We start from the raw sequence: 16,250 nt of genomic DNA on the forward strand, positions 1-16,250 counted from the left end.
TTTAGATTATTGCTTTCATGGGGGAAGAAAACTACAATTACCTAAGCAATTCTGAGCTAAGGACATCTCCTCAATTGATTAGAGTAAGACCAAATCACTGAGGTTGCTCCTTAGCTTTGTTGACATTTGTGTCTTATTTCTACCAAAAGTATCAGACTTATTAAGTGTCTAACCAATTTTACTGGTGTCAGTTTTAAGATGAAAAACCCACACATATGTAAAAAACAGGCAAAGGACTCATTTTAGAGGCAAACAGGAAGTATAAGGGAAGGCTACAGGAGGCCTAGTTTCCCACTTATCTGCACCCTGCATATTTTTTAAAACCCTTTATCTAATGCTAATGGCTGTAGCAGGTAAAAGAATCAACTTCAGACTCTTAGGTTTTGTTAGAGAAGTTTGTCTCAAAATTCCAAATGTTTGGGAGTAGTACTTGTGTCACTTTCTTTTGTTTTCTGTTTCTTAATGCTTCCTTGCTTCATTCTTTGTTTTCTGTGTTCACCATCTGTGTTCAAACAAATCCATTTGGTGGTACAAACATTAATATAGCAAGGTAGCATGATTCTTTAAGAGGCCATTTCTTGTCATACTTTCTAGGCATTAAATTAAAAATTCCATTTGTTGAAATAATGGAAGATATACAAACACATTTGTCTGACTTGAGAAAAATTTTTTTTTTGGATCAGATATTTAGAAATGTAATTTCTAGAGAGTGAGATATGCACATGTATACTTTTAATAAACATTCCTTGATTGCCCTTCAAAGGAACAATGTATAATAGTTTCTGTATCTCCATTAACCAGTGAAAGTGTTGATATTATTGAAGGTTAAAAATATCCATTTTTAATAAAAACTTCTTCTCAGGCAATTTAGCTTGAATTTTCTGATTATTAGGTAATCCAAAACATTACTTTGGGATGATTAAACATATTTTTCATATGCTGATTTAGTGCTTAACTGAAAGTTCACATACCTGATCAGTGTGGGAAGAGCCAGCAGGCAACCTTAACACGAAGGTTTAGAAACTAATGGCTATCATAATCCAGCCCAAGATGAGGACAATAGCCCTAAGGAAAGATAAATCAAAAGATCTTGAGGATACAACCTACAGGGGTTTTCTTCTGGAATAAAAGCTGGTTTCATGCAGTGTTACTTTTTATGGAAAGGAAAAAAAAGAAAGTTATCTATAAATTCACTCTGGTCTGTGTGATATATAATTAATTGTATATAATTAAATTATTAATTAGAATATGCTAGAAGGCCAAATCAGTTATTCAAATGCAATTTCACATTTAGGCTAAATGTTAAAGTATAATTTTAGCATAACTGTTAATACTCATCTAATATTCCCATACAATTATAAATTCACTTAGACATCAATATCTTCCCCAAAATCATCAGCTGGAAGTGGATACAGTATTGACTCTAAAATCTAATAATCCATTTTCCCATGCCAGTGACTTCTGTTAACACCTATGAAGAAAATGATAGTTATAGTCCCAATCCTAGCTTTGAGTTTTTGATAACTTGTCAGCCTTATTATGAATCCTCAAATACACCATAAACATACCAGGTGTGAAATCAAACCCATGGTCCCACACCTGGTCCCTTGGGTGTAGGGTATTATCATCTCACCAGTTGTTCAAGGAAGACCCAGTAGAATCACTGACATCTTTGTTTCCCAATAGCCAGTCATTCTGGTTCTCTTCTAAGGCTGCTTCTAATCCAGCCATGTAAATATTTTTCCTACAGCATCCTCCAAATCCAAGTGACATGTTTTTGACCTCAATAGCAGACATCAACGTCCACCTTTTATGCTACCCACTCTCCTCAGGCAACCAGGGTAGCCCCCTCACAATGTGAATCAAATTTGTTGATCTATTGCTTAGTGCTGCTGTGGGAACTAGGGAGATCACAGCAAATACTTCCAGACTGTCCTGGCCAACTCCTATCATGTGGCCAAGGGTGCACCTGACAAAAAGTCATTGAAAAAGAGACAAAGAAGATTGCATCCAAGGGCACTGAGATCAGAAATTTGGAATGAAGCGCAACTCACTTTCCCTTTGATTCTGGTGGCTTTCACAATCAGCTGAGGAGGGTTGAATTCGAGGACGAAGCCTTAGAAGGCCATAGTTGATGGTGGAATACACAAGAACTGCTGCACCCCCTCCACCCAGGGCAGTTGGTTTCCCTGCCCTACAAGTAGAATTCTCAGGAGTCACCTGATATCCAGATGCCCAGAAGAGATAAGCATCTGGGGTTGTGTTCACCTAATTTCTATCCAGTAGACTCCACTCAACAAAGTTACACAGAGTTAGACCTCAGCCATCAGAACTTTTCATTCAGTACTCAACCTGGGGAGGCATCCATCTAGTTGTTTCAACCCAAACTTCAGGAGACAGTACTTCCCATTCCATCCTACCTTGTACCAGTATGTAGGAAGCAGAAAACCAGCTTTGAACCTAGGCCTCTGCAGCCAGCAGCTTGTTGAACAACATAAGAGTAAGGGCTGAATCACCCCAAACATTGCTCTCTCTAAGGGGTACACAGCTCAAGAAAAAAAGGAAAAGAAGGACAGTGTGGCATAGGTAGTAAATATCTGTCCTTGTCCACAGTTTTGACAACCTCAGTAGAGAAAATTCTTTCATTTTTTATTAAGAACTTTTTGTTTGGGGGCTGGAGTTATAACTCAGTGGTAGAGAACTTGCCTAGCATGTGTGAGGTGCTGGGTTCAATCCTTAGCACCACCTTGAAAATAATAATAATAATAAAGGTATTGTGTCCATCTTCAAATTAAAAAAGTTTAAAAAATGATTTTTTGTTTTTGTTGTATATGTTGATTCATTCATGTTACACATATATAAAGAGAATTTTTTATCATTTTTCTCTTTTTATTATCCTTTTACTATTTTGTTTTGTGGGTGCTTTTTCTTTTTTACTTTTGGTTGATTTTCTCAGCTTTTCCCTCTAATAGTTAAGTTCTCTTGTTCTCTATCAACCTGTCAATCTACTTTCATTTTTTAAATTTTGTTATTTTCTCCCCTTCATTATGGCCTTCACTTTCTACCTCTCTTCTATGTTATCTTTTTCACCTTTGGAATATTCTAACCTTTCTTTTGACTTCCTTTCCCATTTTCTTCCTTCTTAATGAACTGTATTTTTGCCATCTTTTAAAACTAGTTTATATAATTCTTGCTCCCACCATTCATGTTTTTGCAGGTACTAGTACTGTGGATGATGTAGCTGACTTTCAATGTTTAGTTTAATTCTAAATCTAATTCACTGCTGCTTATGTTTCTGTTTTAATTTCTGATTATTAGTATTGTAGATATCATAATTGACACCTGGTATTTACTTGAATATTGTAGATTGTTCCCTGTTATTGTTACTGTTCTGCATTTTCCCTTTTCCCTAGTTGCTGGGCATCAAATGTGTCACTTCAAATTGTTGGGGCATATGCTCTGCTCCTGAGTTACATCCCCAATCCAGCTAAGAGATTGTGTACCTAATTCCACACATAACAACTATGCTCAAACTATAGCAATAATTTAACACAAAGAATAGTGGGAACCCCCAAACTGACAACCATGGCCTAAGTAGAAGTTAGAGAGAAGGCTCAACTTACCCATGGACATCTGCTCCTACAGAAACAGTAGACAGAAATAACACAAAAAAACCTCAACATAGGTTACTGTTATACATTCTTAGAATATACAGAGTTGCCAAATCTAGAATATCAACCATGGGGGATATGTATATACAGTGATATAGACAACACAATTGTCGATCTACTAGAAAGATCCTGTGAAATCTACAGAGAAAATGCAATCCTCAAGCTCTGATATACTATACAACTTGGAATGTTCGCTTTGATCACTAGTCACAACCAAAAACATTAGTAGAGTAAATATACTACAAAAACCACTGGGAAATATGTTCAACAATTCACAACAACCTGATATCCCAGAACACTTTGCTAAGATAAGGCTGTTCCCTAAGAATACCCTTACATAAAAGTGGAAAAAAGGTGGCTGGAGTTGTGGCTCAGCATTAGAGCACTTGCCTAGTATGTATGAGGCCCTGGGTTCAATTCTCAACACCAATATAAAATAAAATGAAGGTACATCTACAGTGTGTGTGTGTGTGTGTGTGTGTGTGTGTGTATGTATGTATATGTATGTATATATGATATATATATAAAAGAAACCCATCTAAACAGATATGCAAATCTCAACATAAGAATATAAGTGATATGAAAAATTGTATTAAGACACCTCTTAATGTCTATAATTCATCAACAACAGACTTCAAAAATATCCAAATACTGGGTACAAAAATTTTTAAAAAATGATAATTTAAAAATTATAGGATTATCAGATGATGCAAAAAAATCTGAATAAATTAAGGAAGTCAGTACGGGATATAAATGCTAAATTCAATGAAGAGATAGAGTTATTAAAGAAAACAAACAGAAAATTTGAAAATGCCAATCAAATCAAAAATTGAATTGGATATGTTTCTCTAATATATTAGATTAAGTAGAGGACAGAATTTTAGAGCTTGAAGATAAGGTGGATATCTTAAAAAAAAAGAAACTATAAATCTAATAAGAACTGAGAAAATATTAAGGGACCAAACTTAATCCTCACAGACATTAAAGAAGGATCAGAGATACAGGTTTATGGCAGTGATATAATGGCAGAAAAATTCCTGAAGACTTGGGAATAAGATAAATATCCTGATACTGGAAGCATTTAGAACCTCAAATAGACCAGGCCAAAAGAAAAAAATAAAAAAAAAACTTCTTCACATCCTATCATAATTACAATGCTAAAATTTCAGTTCAAAGAAAGAATTTTAAAAGCCAGATCACATTAAGAGAAAAATATATCAGATTAACATCTAATTTCTTAACAGAAACCCTAATGTCTAGGACAGCTTAGAACAAAGTATTTCAAGTCTGAAAGAAAATAACAGCCAATAAAGATCATTCTATCCAATAAACCATAAGAATTGTACTATCAAAATTGAAGAAAAAAATAAAAACCCATCAAGATTAGCATAAATGAAAAGAGTTCATTATTACTATTCCAGCATTGCAGCAAATACACATAGAAAAAGATTATAAACCACCAGGAGATCTTAAAATGAATAAATGACATTACAACTGGGGGTGAACATATATCAATCAGTATAGAAGCAAGCATTAAATGTAAATAAAATAGATAAGAAGTAACACATTCCTTTCTAATGACACTGAATATAAATGGTCTCATTTTTCCAAATAATAAACATAGATCATAACACTGGACAAAAACTAAGACTCAATTATTATTGCCTGAAAGAAATATATCTATGGTCAAAGATATTCACAGGCTAAAAGAATTTTAAAAATGACATTTCATGTAAATGAAACTTTAAAGCAAACAGGAAAACCTATTTATACCCAACAAAGCAGATTCAAGCAAAATTAGAGGAGAAAGTGTGGGTCACAATATCTTGGTAAGGAGAACAATCCAAAAAGAAAATATAAAGACAGTAAACATTTAGACCCCAAACATTGGTGCATCTGATGACATAAAACACAATGCAACATAAAGGTTCACACAGGACCCAATATAATAATAGCAGGTGATTGCAATATACCTCTCTAAGAGGTCATCCACATACAAAATTAACCAGGGTACTACAGAGTTAAATCAAACAGGAAATCAAATGGATTTAACACATATTATAGAGTATTTTATCCAACACAGCTGAATATACTTTTGTCAGCTTTCTCCAAAATAGATCATCTTTTAGTTAACAAAGTAATCATTAGCAAATATGAAAAAAATGAAATGATTCCACATAACCTGTTTCAATGGTAATGGAGTAAAATTAAAAATCAGCAGCAAGAAGTAAACCACATATACAAAGACATGGAGATTAAACAATACACACTGTAATGATGAGTGGATCATCAAATAAATCTGACAAGAAACCAAAAAATTCTAAGACTCAACATGATTAGAAGTACAACATACCCGGGCCAAGAAGCTGCTGCTGCAGCCATTGTTTAAAATCTGGTGTCTCTGGGGGACGAGGGATCTGCTGGTGGGTGAAAACCAGAGAAAGTGTTGCGGCCTCAGCATATCCCAGTGCTCAACCCCTCTCCTCAGATACACCGAGTCCACTATGGGAGCACATTTAGCTGCTACTGCGGTTTCTAGGTGTGAAGGTCCTGGGTTCCAGGTAGCAATGAGGGGATAGCAGTGCCCTGATGCTGAGTTCCTTCCTGCCCCCTGTCTGCCTAGGCACAAGGGAGGGTCAGAGAAAAGCCTTGCAGTGTGTCTGCCTCTATGCCTCACAGCCTCCCACCCCAGAGTCACTGCCTAGGGGTGCCTGCTACCCAAACCTTTGCACTACAGCTGTGCAGGGTGCCTTCAGCTGCCACCCGCCACCCTGAGGCAACCACTCTCCACTCAAGCTGACACTGCTGGTGATCATCCTGCTGATGATGATATGCAGAACTGGCCTTAACATAATTAAGGCCATAAACAACAAACCCAGTGCCAACATTGTACAGAATAGGGAAAGCCTGAAAGCATTTCCTCTAAAATCAAGATTAAGTCAAGGATGTCCACTCTCACCACTCCTGTTCAATATAGTTTTTGAAACTCTAGCCACAGAAATTAGATAAGAAAGGGAAATAAAGGGGATTCAAATAGAAAAGTCAAACTGTCTCTGTTCGCAGATGATATTATCCTGAACTTAGATGATCCAAAAAGCTCCACCAGTACACTTCTAACAAAGTCAGCAATGTAGCAGAATACAAAATCAACATATAGAAATCAATCACTTTCCTATACACTACTGATGTATCTGTTGAGAAAGAAATTAGGGGAAAAAATCATTAACAGTAGCTTCCAAGAACATAAAACAGCAACAAATTTAACCAAAAAGGTGAAAGACTTCTACAAGGAAAATTTACAAAACATGGAAAAAATAAGTTGAGGAAGACACCAAAAGATGGAAAGACCACAAATGTTCATGGTAGGGAGATTTAATATTGTTAAAATGACCATGCAACCAAAATCAATCTGCAGATCCAATGTAATTTACATGAAAATACCAAAGATATTCTTTTCAAAACCAGAAAAACAAATCCAAAGATTTATACAGAAGAACAAAAGACCCTGGCTTGTCAAAACAAATCTGAGTAAAAAGACTAAAGCTGGAGGTATCACAATGCCTAACTCTAAATTATACTACAGAGTAACAGTAATGAAATCAGCTTGGTACTAGCATACATTTAGATATGTTGATCAATGGAACAGAATGAAGACACAGAAACAAACCCACAAAGGTGCCAAAAAGTTACACTGGAAACAAGAAAGCCTCCTTAACAAGTGATGCTGAGAAAACAGGATACCATAAAATTAAAAATAGATACCTATCTATCACTCTGTAACAAAAGTCAACTCAACTGGACCAAAGACCTAGGAAAAGACCTTAAACTTTGCAACTGATAGAAGAGAAAAAAGGAATAGCTCCAACATATAGGTACAGATAATGACTTACTTAATAGGACATTTCCAACTCAGTAAATATTAAGGACTTCTCCAAAAAACGCATGCCATAAATGGACAAAGAAGTTAAACAGACATTTCTTAAAAGAAGTACAAACAGCCAAAAATTATTTTTAAAATGTTTGACAACTAGAGTCATTAGGATAATGGAAATCAAAACTACACTGAGATTTCATTTCACTCCACTTAAACTGACAGCCATTAAAAATACAAATAACAATAAATGCTGGCAGAATGGGGTGGGGGAGAGAACCATCCAAATCATTTGTAGGTATCTATATTAGTACAGCTAATATGGAAATCATTATGGAGATTCCCCCCAAGACTAGGATTGGATCCTGTAAAGGAACACCTATGAGGGGAGAATTGTGGAAGAGGTGCACAAAGGAAAGACACAGACACACAGGGAAGGGTACAGACAGAAGGATGGCAACAAAGGAATGCCTACCCCTCTCTGCCATCATCTTTAATAACCCAAAAAGTTACATATTACCCACTACCAGTGATTACACTTTGACCAGTATTCCTTTAACCCTGAGTGCTAGCTAACTAAGATAAGGTGCAGGTTAATGCAAACACATAGCATCTCTCCTTCAAAGGATGTCACTATGTAAACCAGGTAGTGCATCCACATAGTTATCTTAACCTCAGCAGGGAATAGCTGGGCATTCCAATCATGGGAATCAGTTACCTCCTGGGAATTTGCTCACTGGGAGAATGCTTCCCTATTTCCACTGTCAGAAATACCTACAGGAACCACCATCATCGAATATAACCATTTACTCCTCAGTATCTATCCAAAGAACTAAAATCAGCATACAACTGTGACACAAGCCTCTTCATGTTTATAGTAGCACTATTCACTACTGTGAATTATTGACTGAATTACCAATTTATGGAACCAGTCTAGGTATCAGTCTATAGATGAATGGATAAAGGAAATGTGATATACAGACACAATGGAATTTAATTCAGGCATAAAGAATCACAAAATTATGTCATTTGCAGGGAAATGGATGGAACTGGAGAACACTGTGTTAGACAAAATAATGTAGACTCAGAAAATCAAGAACCATGTTTTTTCTCAAATGTGGAATTTAGCAAGAAAAATGGGATCTCCTGAAAATAGAAGGAAGAGTAGTAACGTAGAGAAAGGGAATGAGGAAATAAAGGAAGGGAGGACAAGGGGGTACTAAGTATTTAAATCTATCACATTTTGCAAGGTACATGGGCTTGGGTTGTAGCTCAGGGGTGGAGTTCTTGCCTTGTATATATGAGGCACTGGGTTTGATCCTCAGCACCACATAAAAATAAATAAAATAAAGGTGTTGTGTTCATCTACAACTAAAAAAAAATTATAAGGTACATATACAAATATACCATCATAAAACCCACTATTCAGTGTAATTTTTTCTCTCTTTTTAAAAATTTCTTAATTGAGTTTTAAAAAACAAATGACAGCAGAATGCATCACAATTCTTATTACACATATACAGAACAAGTTTTCATATTTCTGTATATAAAGTATGTTTACACCAATTTGTATCTCCATACATGTACTTTTGATAATGATGCCCATCACATTCCACCATCCTTGTTAACCCCCTGCCTCTCTCTTCCCCTCCCACCCCTGTGCTCTATCTAGAGTTTCTCTATCAACACAGAGACCTCACACAGTTTTCAAGAGATCCCACTCAAGTACTTCATAGATTTCCCAAAAACCTGACATATGAGACCTTTCACAGAGATGCCAAATCCATTCTTCCTTCCAAGTGGACCTGAAACCACTTAGCCCACTGAAGGATACCACCAGCCTGGTTCTGCCCTCTGAACCCAGAGATACTGAGACACTGTCAACATGGTCTCCCAAATAGTGTTCTCTGCTTGAAAAAATCCTTGGGAATTTCTATTCCTTTGTAATGGCACTGCCTCTGAACAAAAGAAATGCAGATTCCAAATATAGACCTGCAAACTTCCTTCTTTTCCAAGTTTCCACTTCCTTAGCTCTAATCCACAGTTTAGAGAATCACGAATTTTAATCATGAATAAAATGCGGCCAACCTTCCTTGAGAGAACTCATTTCTTTAGCTTTACTTATTTACAAGTCAAATGTATTAATATCTTATTTTACTCCACTGAAGATAAGAACTGAATTCAAGATGGTTGACCAATTTGGAAACACAATAAAGACCTGTAACAAATGGCCTCTAGGAATGAAATAAACAAGCAAAGAGGCATCTGGACTCACTCTACCTCCCAGGGGGGCTGTCCAACCAGCATATTATTCTGCACACAGCAGGTAGTAACAAGTTTGGAGAATCTGCTTTATTTTCAAATGAAAGAAGATAAAAATCAAGGAAAGAATTTTTGCAATAAGATTTCTGAAAATAATCTTATTTTATCATCTAGGAGGATTATATTTAATCCTATAATGTTTTGTTCCTTAAAATATGATAAAGCCCTCAAATAATATTACACATTTCCAAAACATGAAAGTGTTACTGTTCAGTTAACATAGCTTAAACTGATGGACTAAGTATAAGATTTCATTTTGAAAAGAATTCCAACAAATGCACATTTTTTTAAGACTCAGGCAGTCAAGTTGTTATATGTTCATTATAGAGCAAAAAGAGGACATAGCTTCAAACAGTTTAAAATCCTTCAAAATATATCAATCCATGTTTGAGATACATATAGAGCCTAATGAAACTACTAAGTAATATTTAAACACTGGAATTGAGAAAACTGTACATTTAGTCATATTTATATTAGAATAGGCCATAGTGAAAAGTCTCATTTATCATACCTCAGCATTTTCCAAAGGATGTAATTGGTAAGACTACACATTACTTATCACTCATAAGCAACCCATTGGTTCTATCTTATTTATTTTAATGACTTCTGTCAAGAATGTGTCACTGGTTGTGTCTCTCAGATTATCCATCATGATAACAGCATCATAGTCTTTTCATTAAAAGTAGTGGAGCTGACATAAGAGCTCTTTAAGTTTATTTGTTTAAAGAAGTCCCCTTCTCCATAATTACAAACTTATACTTATTAATTTTCCTACTATATTACCTTAAAAAGCTATCAAATCATAAAAAGAAGCAATGTGATCATGGATGTCCACTTATATAATTGGACTATTTGGTTTTTGATAGTTGAACTTATACAAGGTAAGTTACAGGAAACAAATTAGGAAAAATTCTATATAGAAAATATTTTATAAAGAATAGTGTATCCTCAATCTAATCACAAACCTGAAAATAGAGATTGCACAGCCAGTGGTCCAAGACTAGGCAAATCAAATCTTCAATTTTCCTAAAACTTCTGGATTTCCGGTCATAATGTCCTCAGAGAAGAGGACATTTGAATTTTCCTTCCACTACATCCAAGTTGTTATCACACAGGGGAAAGATTGCCCTGCCCACAGCCTGGCCAAGGCAGGCATGTTTCCCATGAAGGAGAAAGAGTTCAAATAAGAAAGCTATGCCAGGTTTCACATCTTTCCTTTGGGATAGTACCTAGGAAAGACATTAAGACAAGAGAAGATTGGGATGCTTATATGTTTAGAAACACTCTACATTCAGTAAGGCCTACAGACAATTTAGAATTCAGTAAAAAGTCAGTCTGCACTCCTGTTTTTGACCCTTAAAAATTCACCCACTGAATATGTTTACATAAATAACCCTTCCAGTAACAGGTAATTTGCAATCATGAAAGTGTGACCTGCATACCAGAAGATTTTATATTTTATGAGCTTTAGAAATAAACTTTGTAATATTAAGTAACATGGCATTTGCCTGAGCTGGTCCCTCTATTATTGTATGGTTTGAATGTGTTCCCTAAAATTTCATGTGTTAGACACTTAATTCCCTAATTCATATGGTATTTAGAAGTCGTACATTTGGGAGATAATGAGGATTAGATGAGGTCATTAGGATGGCATTAGTGGCTTTACAGGAACAGAGAACTGAGCTAGCATGCTGGTTCCCTCAGTACATGATGCCCTCCGAGATGTTATCATGCCATCAGGAAGACCTTTACCAGAAACCAGCACTATGTTCTTAGTGCCTCCAGAATTGTGAGCCTAGTAAAATTCTATTGTTTTTCAATTAAAAAAAAAAAAAGAATAGTGTATCCTTTTCAAATTGATTTTTTTGAGGGGAGGGTAATCTGGGATTGAACTCAGGGGCACTCATCCATTAAGCCACATCCCCAGCACTATTTTGTATTTTATTTAGACACAGGGTCTCACTGAGGTGCTTAGCACTTCACTGTTGCTGAGGCTGGCTTTAAACTCTTGATTCTCCTGCCTTAATCTCCCTAGGTGCTAGGATTATAGGTATGCACCACCATGCCCAGCTCAATTTGATTTTTAACATGGTTAAATTAAGTGATTACTTCTGGATCTTTAGAGGTGGCTGTAAAGTCTGAAAATACACAAACATTCATAAAAAATAATCACTGACATGCTGAATATATTGTCCATCAGTAGCGATTTGTAGTTCATTAAGCTATGCAAAACAGCAATAAACAATTTGCATTAAAGGAACATTCCCATCAGTCACTGCACATGTATCTGTCACATGTCACCTCAATGATTTCTGTGTCCAATTTTCATGACAGAAATCAGAACTTTATCCAGGGCTTTCAATCTATTATCCAGATATCTCTAATAACCCAGGGGATTCAATCTATTACAAAGATATTTACATTACAGACTTTATAGCCACTGGTATTTTAAGATTTACCCACTGTACATCTGATTAATATTTCACCATTTTTATACAAAGAAATAGATAACCAAAACAGTAAGATATTGGAGAAAATAACAAAATTATATCATCTTTGTCTTGAAAATTTTTCACATCAAAACATTTTGCTGCAAATAAAAGTAATTTGTTTTGTTTTGCTACACAGTATAGAGATTGAATTTGGGTCCTAGCACAAACACATCCTCTACTGCTGAGCTACACCCCAAATCCCCTTTTTATTTCATTTTGAAACATAGTCTTTCTAAATTGGGGAGGCTGGCTTTGGACTTGCAATCATCTTTCCTGAAACTCCTTAGTAGCTGGGATTACAAGGGTGTACCACCATGCCTAGCTTGAAGTGACTTTTTAAGTCTACAGATGAAAGATTTTAAACGACATTTAGAATTTACTGCAAATTCGGTTTTGAAATAAACTTTTCTTAAACAGATGGCTTACATTGACTTCCACAAATCAAGCACTCCAGAATACAATGTAGAGTAGTAAAATATGTGATGCCTTCTACATACTCCAAGGAAAAAAGATCTTTTGCAAATAAGCAAAACCAGAATTGCAGTTGTCTCTAAGAACAATTCCCTCCCATTCATAGACTATAATGCTGTTAACAATTTCAAGCACTTTCACTTCTAAAGAACTCCCACAGGAAGAAATTCCTCCAAGCTTTCCAGACACAGCTGCACTTTCTGTCCTTCTCACTACCTTAACAGTGTGACACATCCAGCTCCAGACAGTCCCAATAGCTTCCCCATGTGTTCTCTAAGGTCAGTCACTTTCACAACCATTCTTGTAACACAATAAATTGCTATAATTATTTCCAGGGCCTACGTGTATTGCTGCATTTTCCAAACAGGTGCAGGTCTCTGTGGTTACTCAGAGGTTTGCTAGGGCACCCTTCCCTGGGCTGAGCTGTCAAGACCAGAAAAGCCCATCTACCCATAAACATGTGCCCCATCCCACTACCCTTTTATATTCCTGTCATAATTTAATGCTAGGAAAACTTTACATACCTATTTCCAACAAGAAAAACTTCATAAGGTATACAAATTTCTTTTGTACACTGTGATCCCTGGAGTGAGAGAAACTTTCCATATTCCAGCTCTATGACTTAGGCAAGTCTCTCAGGGTCTTCGGGCATCACTTTCTAAAATGAAAATGAAAGTCAATAATATTGTAGTGAAGTTACAACATTAAAACACTTTGCATAATTCTTATTAGATTATTTTGATGTTATCTTTATTTTCATTATTATTACCAATGAAACTGGATCATTTTGATATTATCATTGTTTTTATTTTCACTGCATGATTATCAATTTAACTTTTACTTGCTAAATAAAATATACACACTTGTGGTATACTGTTTCCACAATTAAACAACTGATTTTCTAGCACAAAAGCTAATGTTTAATACATACTAGACATTTATAGTTCTAAGAAAAAAAAATGGATATTTTTTCAAGTCATTTTTCAAATTTTTTTTTGAACACGAATAAGCTCCAGGTGGGCCTAAGGAGAGTGAAAAGGCAGAGGAGCAGCAGAAGCCTGTCTATCATCCTCCTGTGTGGTCTGATAGGGATGAGAAGACCCTGCCTGCCAAGGGAGCAGTCCACAGAGTCTCACCTGGAACTCTCAGGGAGGGGGGCCTCTTGGCTCCTGGAGGTCGCTCCAAGGACTGAGTATATGGAGGTGCCTGAGGGAGTCCTTATGTCCCCAAACTGAACCTCTTCCATTGCCGCAGCAGGGTAGGACCCTTTTGGAAACCCCTTTCAACATCACCCCCCCCCAACAGGCCTGCCTGTCCCCAGGAGTTTGTCTCTCTTTTAAGATCCCCTCACTGAGACCCACTGTTCCTCCACCCAAACACTTTAAGGTGCCCCTTAACACAGCTTACCGACACCAGCGGTATCCCTTTGCCTCTACCCCACAACCCCCAAACTCGCAGGCCACCCCTCCAGCCCTGTAGAGGTAGAAGCCTCCAATAGATGAGCTGCCCTCTAAAGTGGCGGCTCCTGCTGCCAAGGAGCACCTCAGAAAAGCCGCTGCACCTCACCCAAAGAGCCTGCACCCTCCCCGAGTGGGTCCCAGTACCTCCTTCTTCAAGGTGCTCCACATCTTCTGCTGGGTTTCTGTCCCTGGGGGAGCAGCCAGGAATGCGCGGGTGAACTCGCGGTGGGAGTGACGGAGGCTGTCCTTCCCGCCGCCTAACCTGCGGGAGCCATGGCCAAGCCTTGCGCAGCGTCCTTTTGGCTTGGGTCCTGTCCTGGGCAGCTCTGAACTCACCGAGGCCGGCCATGGCTCCAGCGATCAGTGGCTCCTGTGCTCTGGCAGCGGCTCCTGTTCCTGGAGTCCAAGACTGTGGTGTCCTGGCTCCAGCGATTAGGTGATGTGGGCGGCGGCTCCTTAATCGCTGAGAAGGGCGCGGGCGGCTTTGGCTCTTGTGCTCTGCACGTGGCGGCGGCGGCAGGTGGCTCTGGTGTCCAGAAGAGGGAGACAGTAGCAGCGTTTCCTCCCGTGCTCTGGCCCTTCCTGTGCTCTGGTGGAGGCGTCAACATTGGCTCTGGGCAGGGGGGTTGGCTCCGGTAGCAGCGTTGGCGGAGGCCTTGGGGGCTTCTGCAACAGCAGCTCTGGTCCTGCGGCTCCAGCGGCTCCCACGCGACGAAGCTGGCTCCTGCCCCTACTCCTTTGGTGGCTCCCGCGCTCTGGACGCTGCAAGGAAATGATGGCCTCTGAGCTAATGGTCCTTTGGCAATAGACAACGCTATTGGTTAGCTCAGGTGCTCTCACTTCCGTTTTCCCCTCAGGGGGCGTGGTGTCACGGAACCTTCATAAATTTGGACCAATAGTGTTGCAACTTTTTCCAAACCCTTATTAGCATAAACGTGAACTAATGACATTGACCCGATATATATATATATATATATATATATATATATATATATATATATATATATATATATATATATACCTCTCTACCTCCGCAAAGTTCTGTGGCTAGTTGCCCTAGTGTCTTAGAGGCTGGACTTCCTGTCTTGGATTCCGAACACCTGTAACCTGGAGAAGATTGGTGGTGAGCTGCTGCAGTCTGCTGGAACATGGGTGGGCAGAGCCTGCTACCCAGAGCTGCTTGGCTGTAGAGGCTTGCTGCTTCTGAGGAACCCACCCGCCAATACAAGTGTAAAACTCTGCTTTCACTATGGGGACCTTTTAGTAAGGTATGTGTACTTATTCATACATATTAAAACAAATTGATTAAATTTTCTTTACACAGACACACACACACACATATATGTATATAACTTCACACTTTATTTATTCAAAATAAGAAATTAATTTAAAAATTGGACACAGGCAATACATGGTGACACATGATTTGTGATCACATAACTATAATCCCAATTATTAGGCCTAGGAAGAAGAGTTGCCAGTTCAAGATTCCATTTCATTTCAAATAACTAATAGAAAATCTATTTCCAGGAATTTATCTGTTTTACATAAATTGTCAAATTTGGGGATCAAGAGTTATGTAGTATTATATCATTTCCTTGTTAATATGTATGGGGGCATTGAAGGTGCCTCTTCTTTTATTCCTGATACTAACAATTTTTGCCCCCCTCTTCAATCAGTATGGTTAGGAATTTAACAATTATGTTTTTTTTTTAAATATCCAGATTCATATTGAATTTTTTAATCCATTTTCTTTTATCTTATTTTACTGATTCCAAGTTTAATATTTGTTATATTTTGACACAGATTGAATTTTTTTTTCAATGTCAATGCTCAGGTGCACTCTGTATGCTCTGTTTCCTGTTGAAGAAGCCCTAAGCAGAGGAGAGGAAAATAAACTTTCATATGAAAGCTTTGCAGAGCTTCCTCAGAACTCCAAGTTCACAGGAATCTCAGCAAATAT

At 37.5% G+C, this 16,250-nt stretch overlaps 1 long non-coding RNA gene across 1 annotated transcript in view; it reads right to left on the reverse strand.

Annotated features, from left to right (window-relative positions):
* The window catches only part of LOC120886436 (uncharacterized), a 39,465-nt gene extending 24,387 nt beyond the window's left edge, over window positions 1–15,078 (reverse strand). The window contains exons 1-2 of the long non-coding RNA XR_013438014.1: window positions 14,432–15,078; window positions 13,352–13,485 (exon numbers count right to left, since the gene is read on the reverse strand). This is a non-coding gene — a long non-coding RNA (uncharacterized LOC120886436). The remainder of the gene's footprint in view (window positions 1–13,351; window positions 13,486–14,431) is intronic.
* Between the last annotated feature and the right edge of the window lie 1,172 nt (window positions 15,079–16,250).

Source organism: Ictidomys tridecemlineatus, chromosome 4 (assembly GCF_052094955.1).
Source record: "Ictidomys tridecemlineatus isolate mIctTri1 chromosome 4, mIctTri1.hap1, whole genome shotgun sequence".
NCBI lineage: Eukaryota > Metazoa > Chordata > Mammalia > Rodentia > Sciuridae > Ictidomys > Ictidomys tridecemlineatus.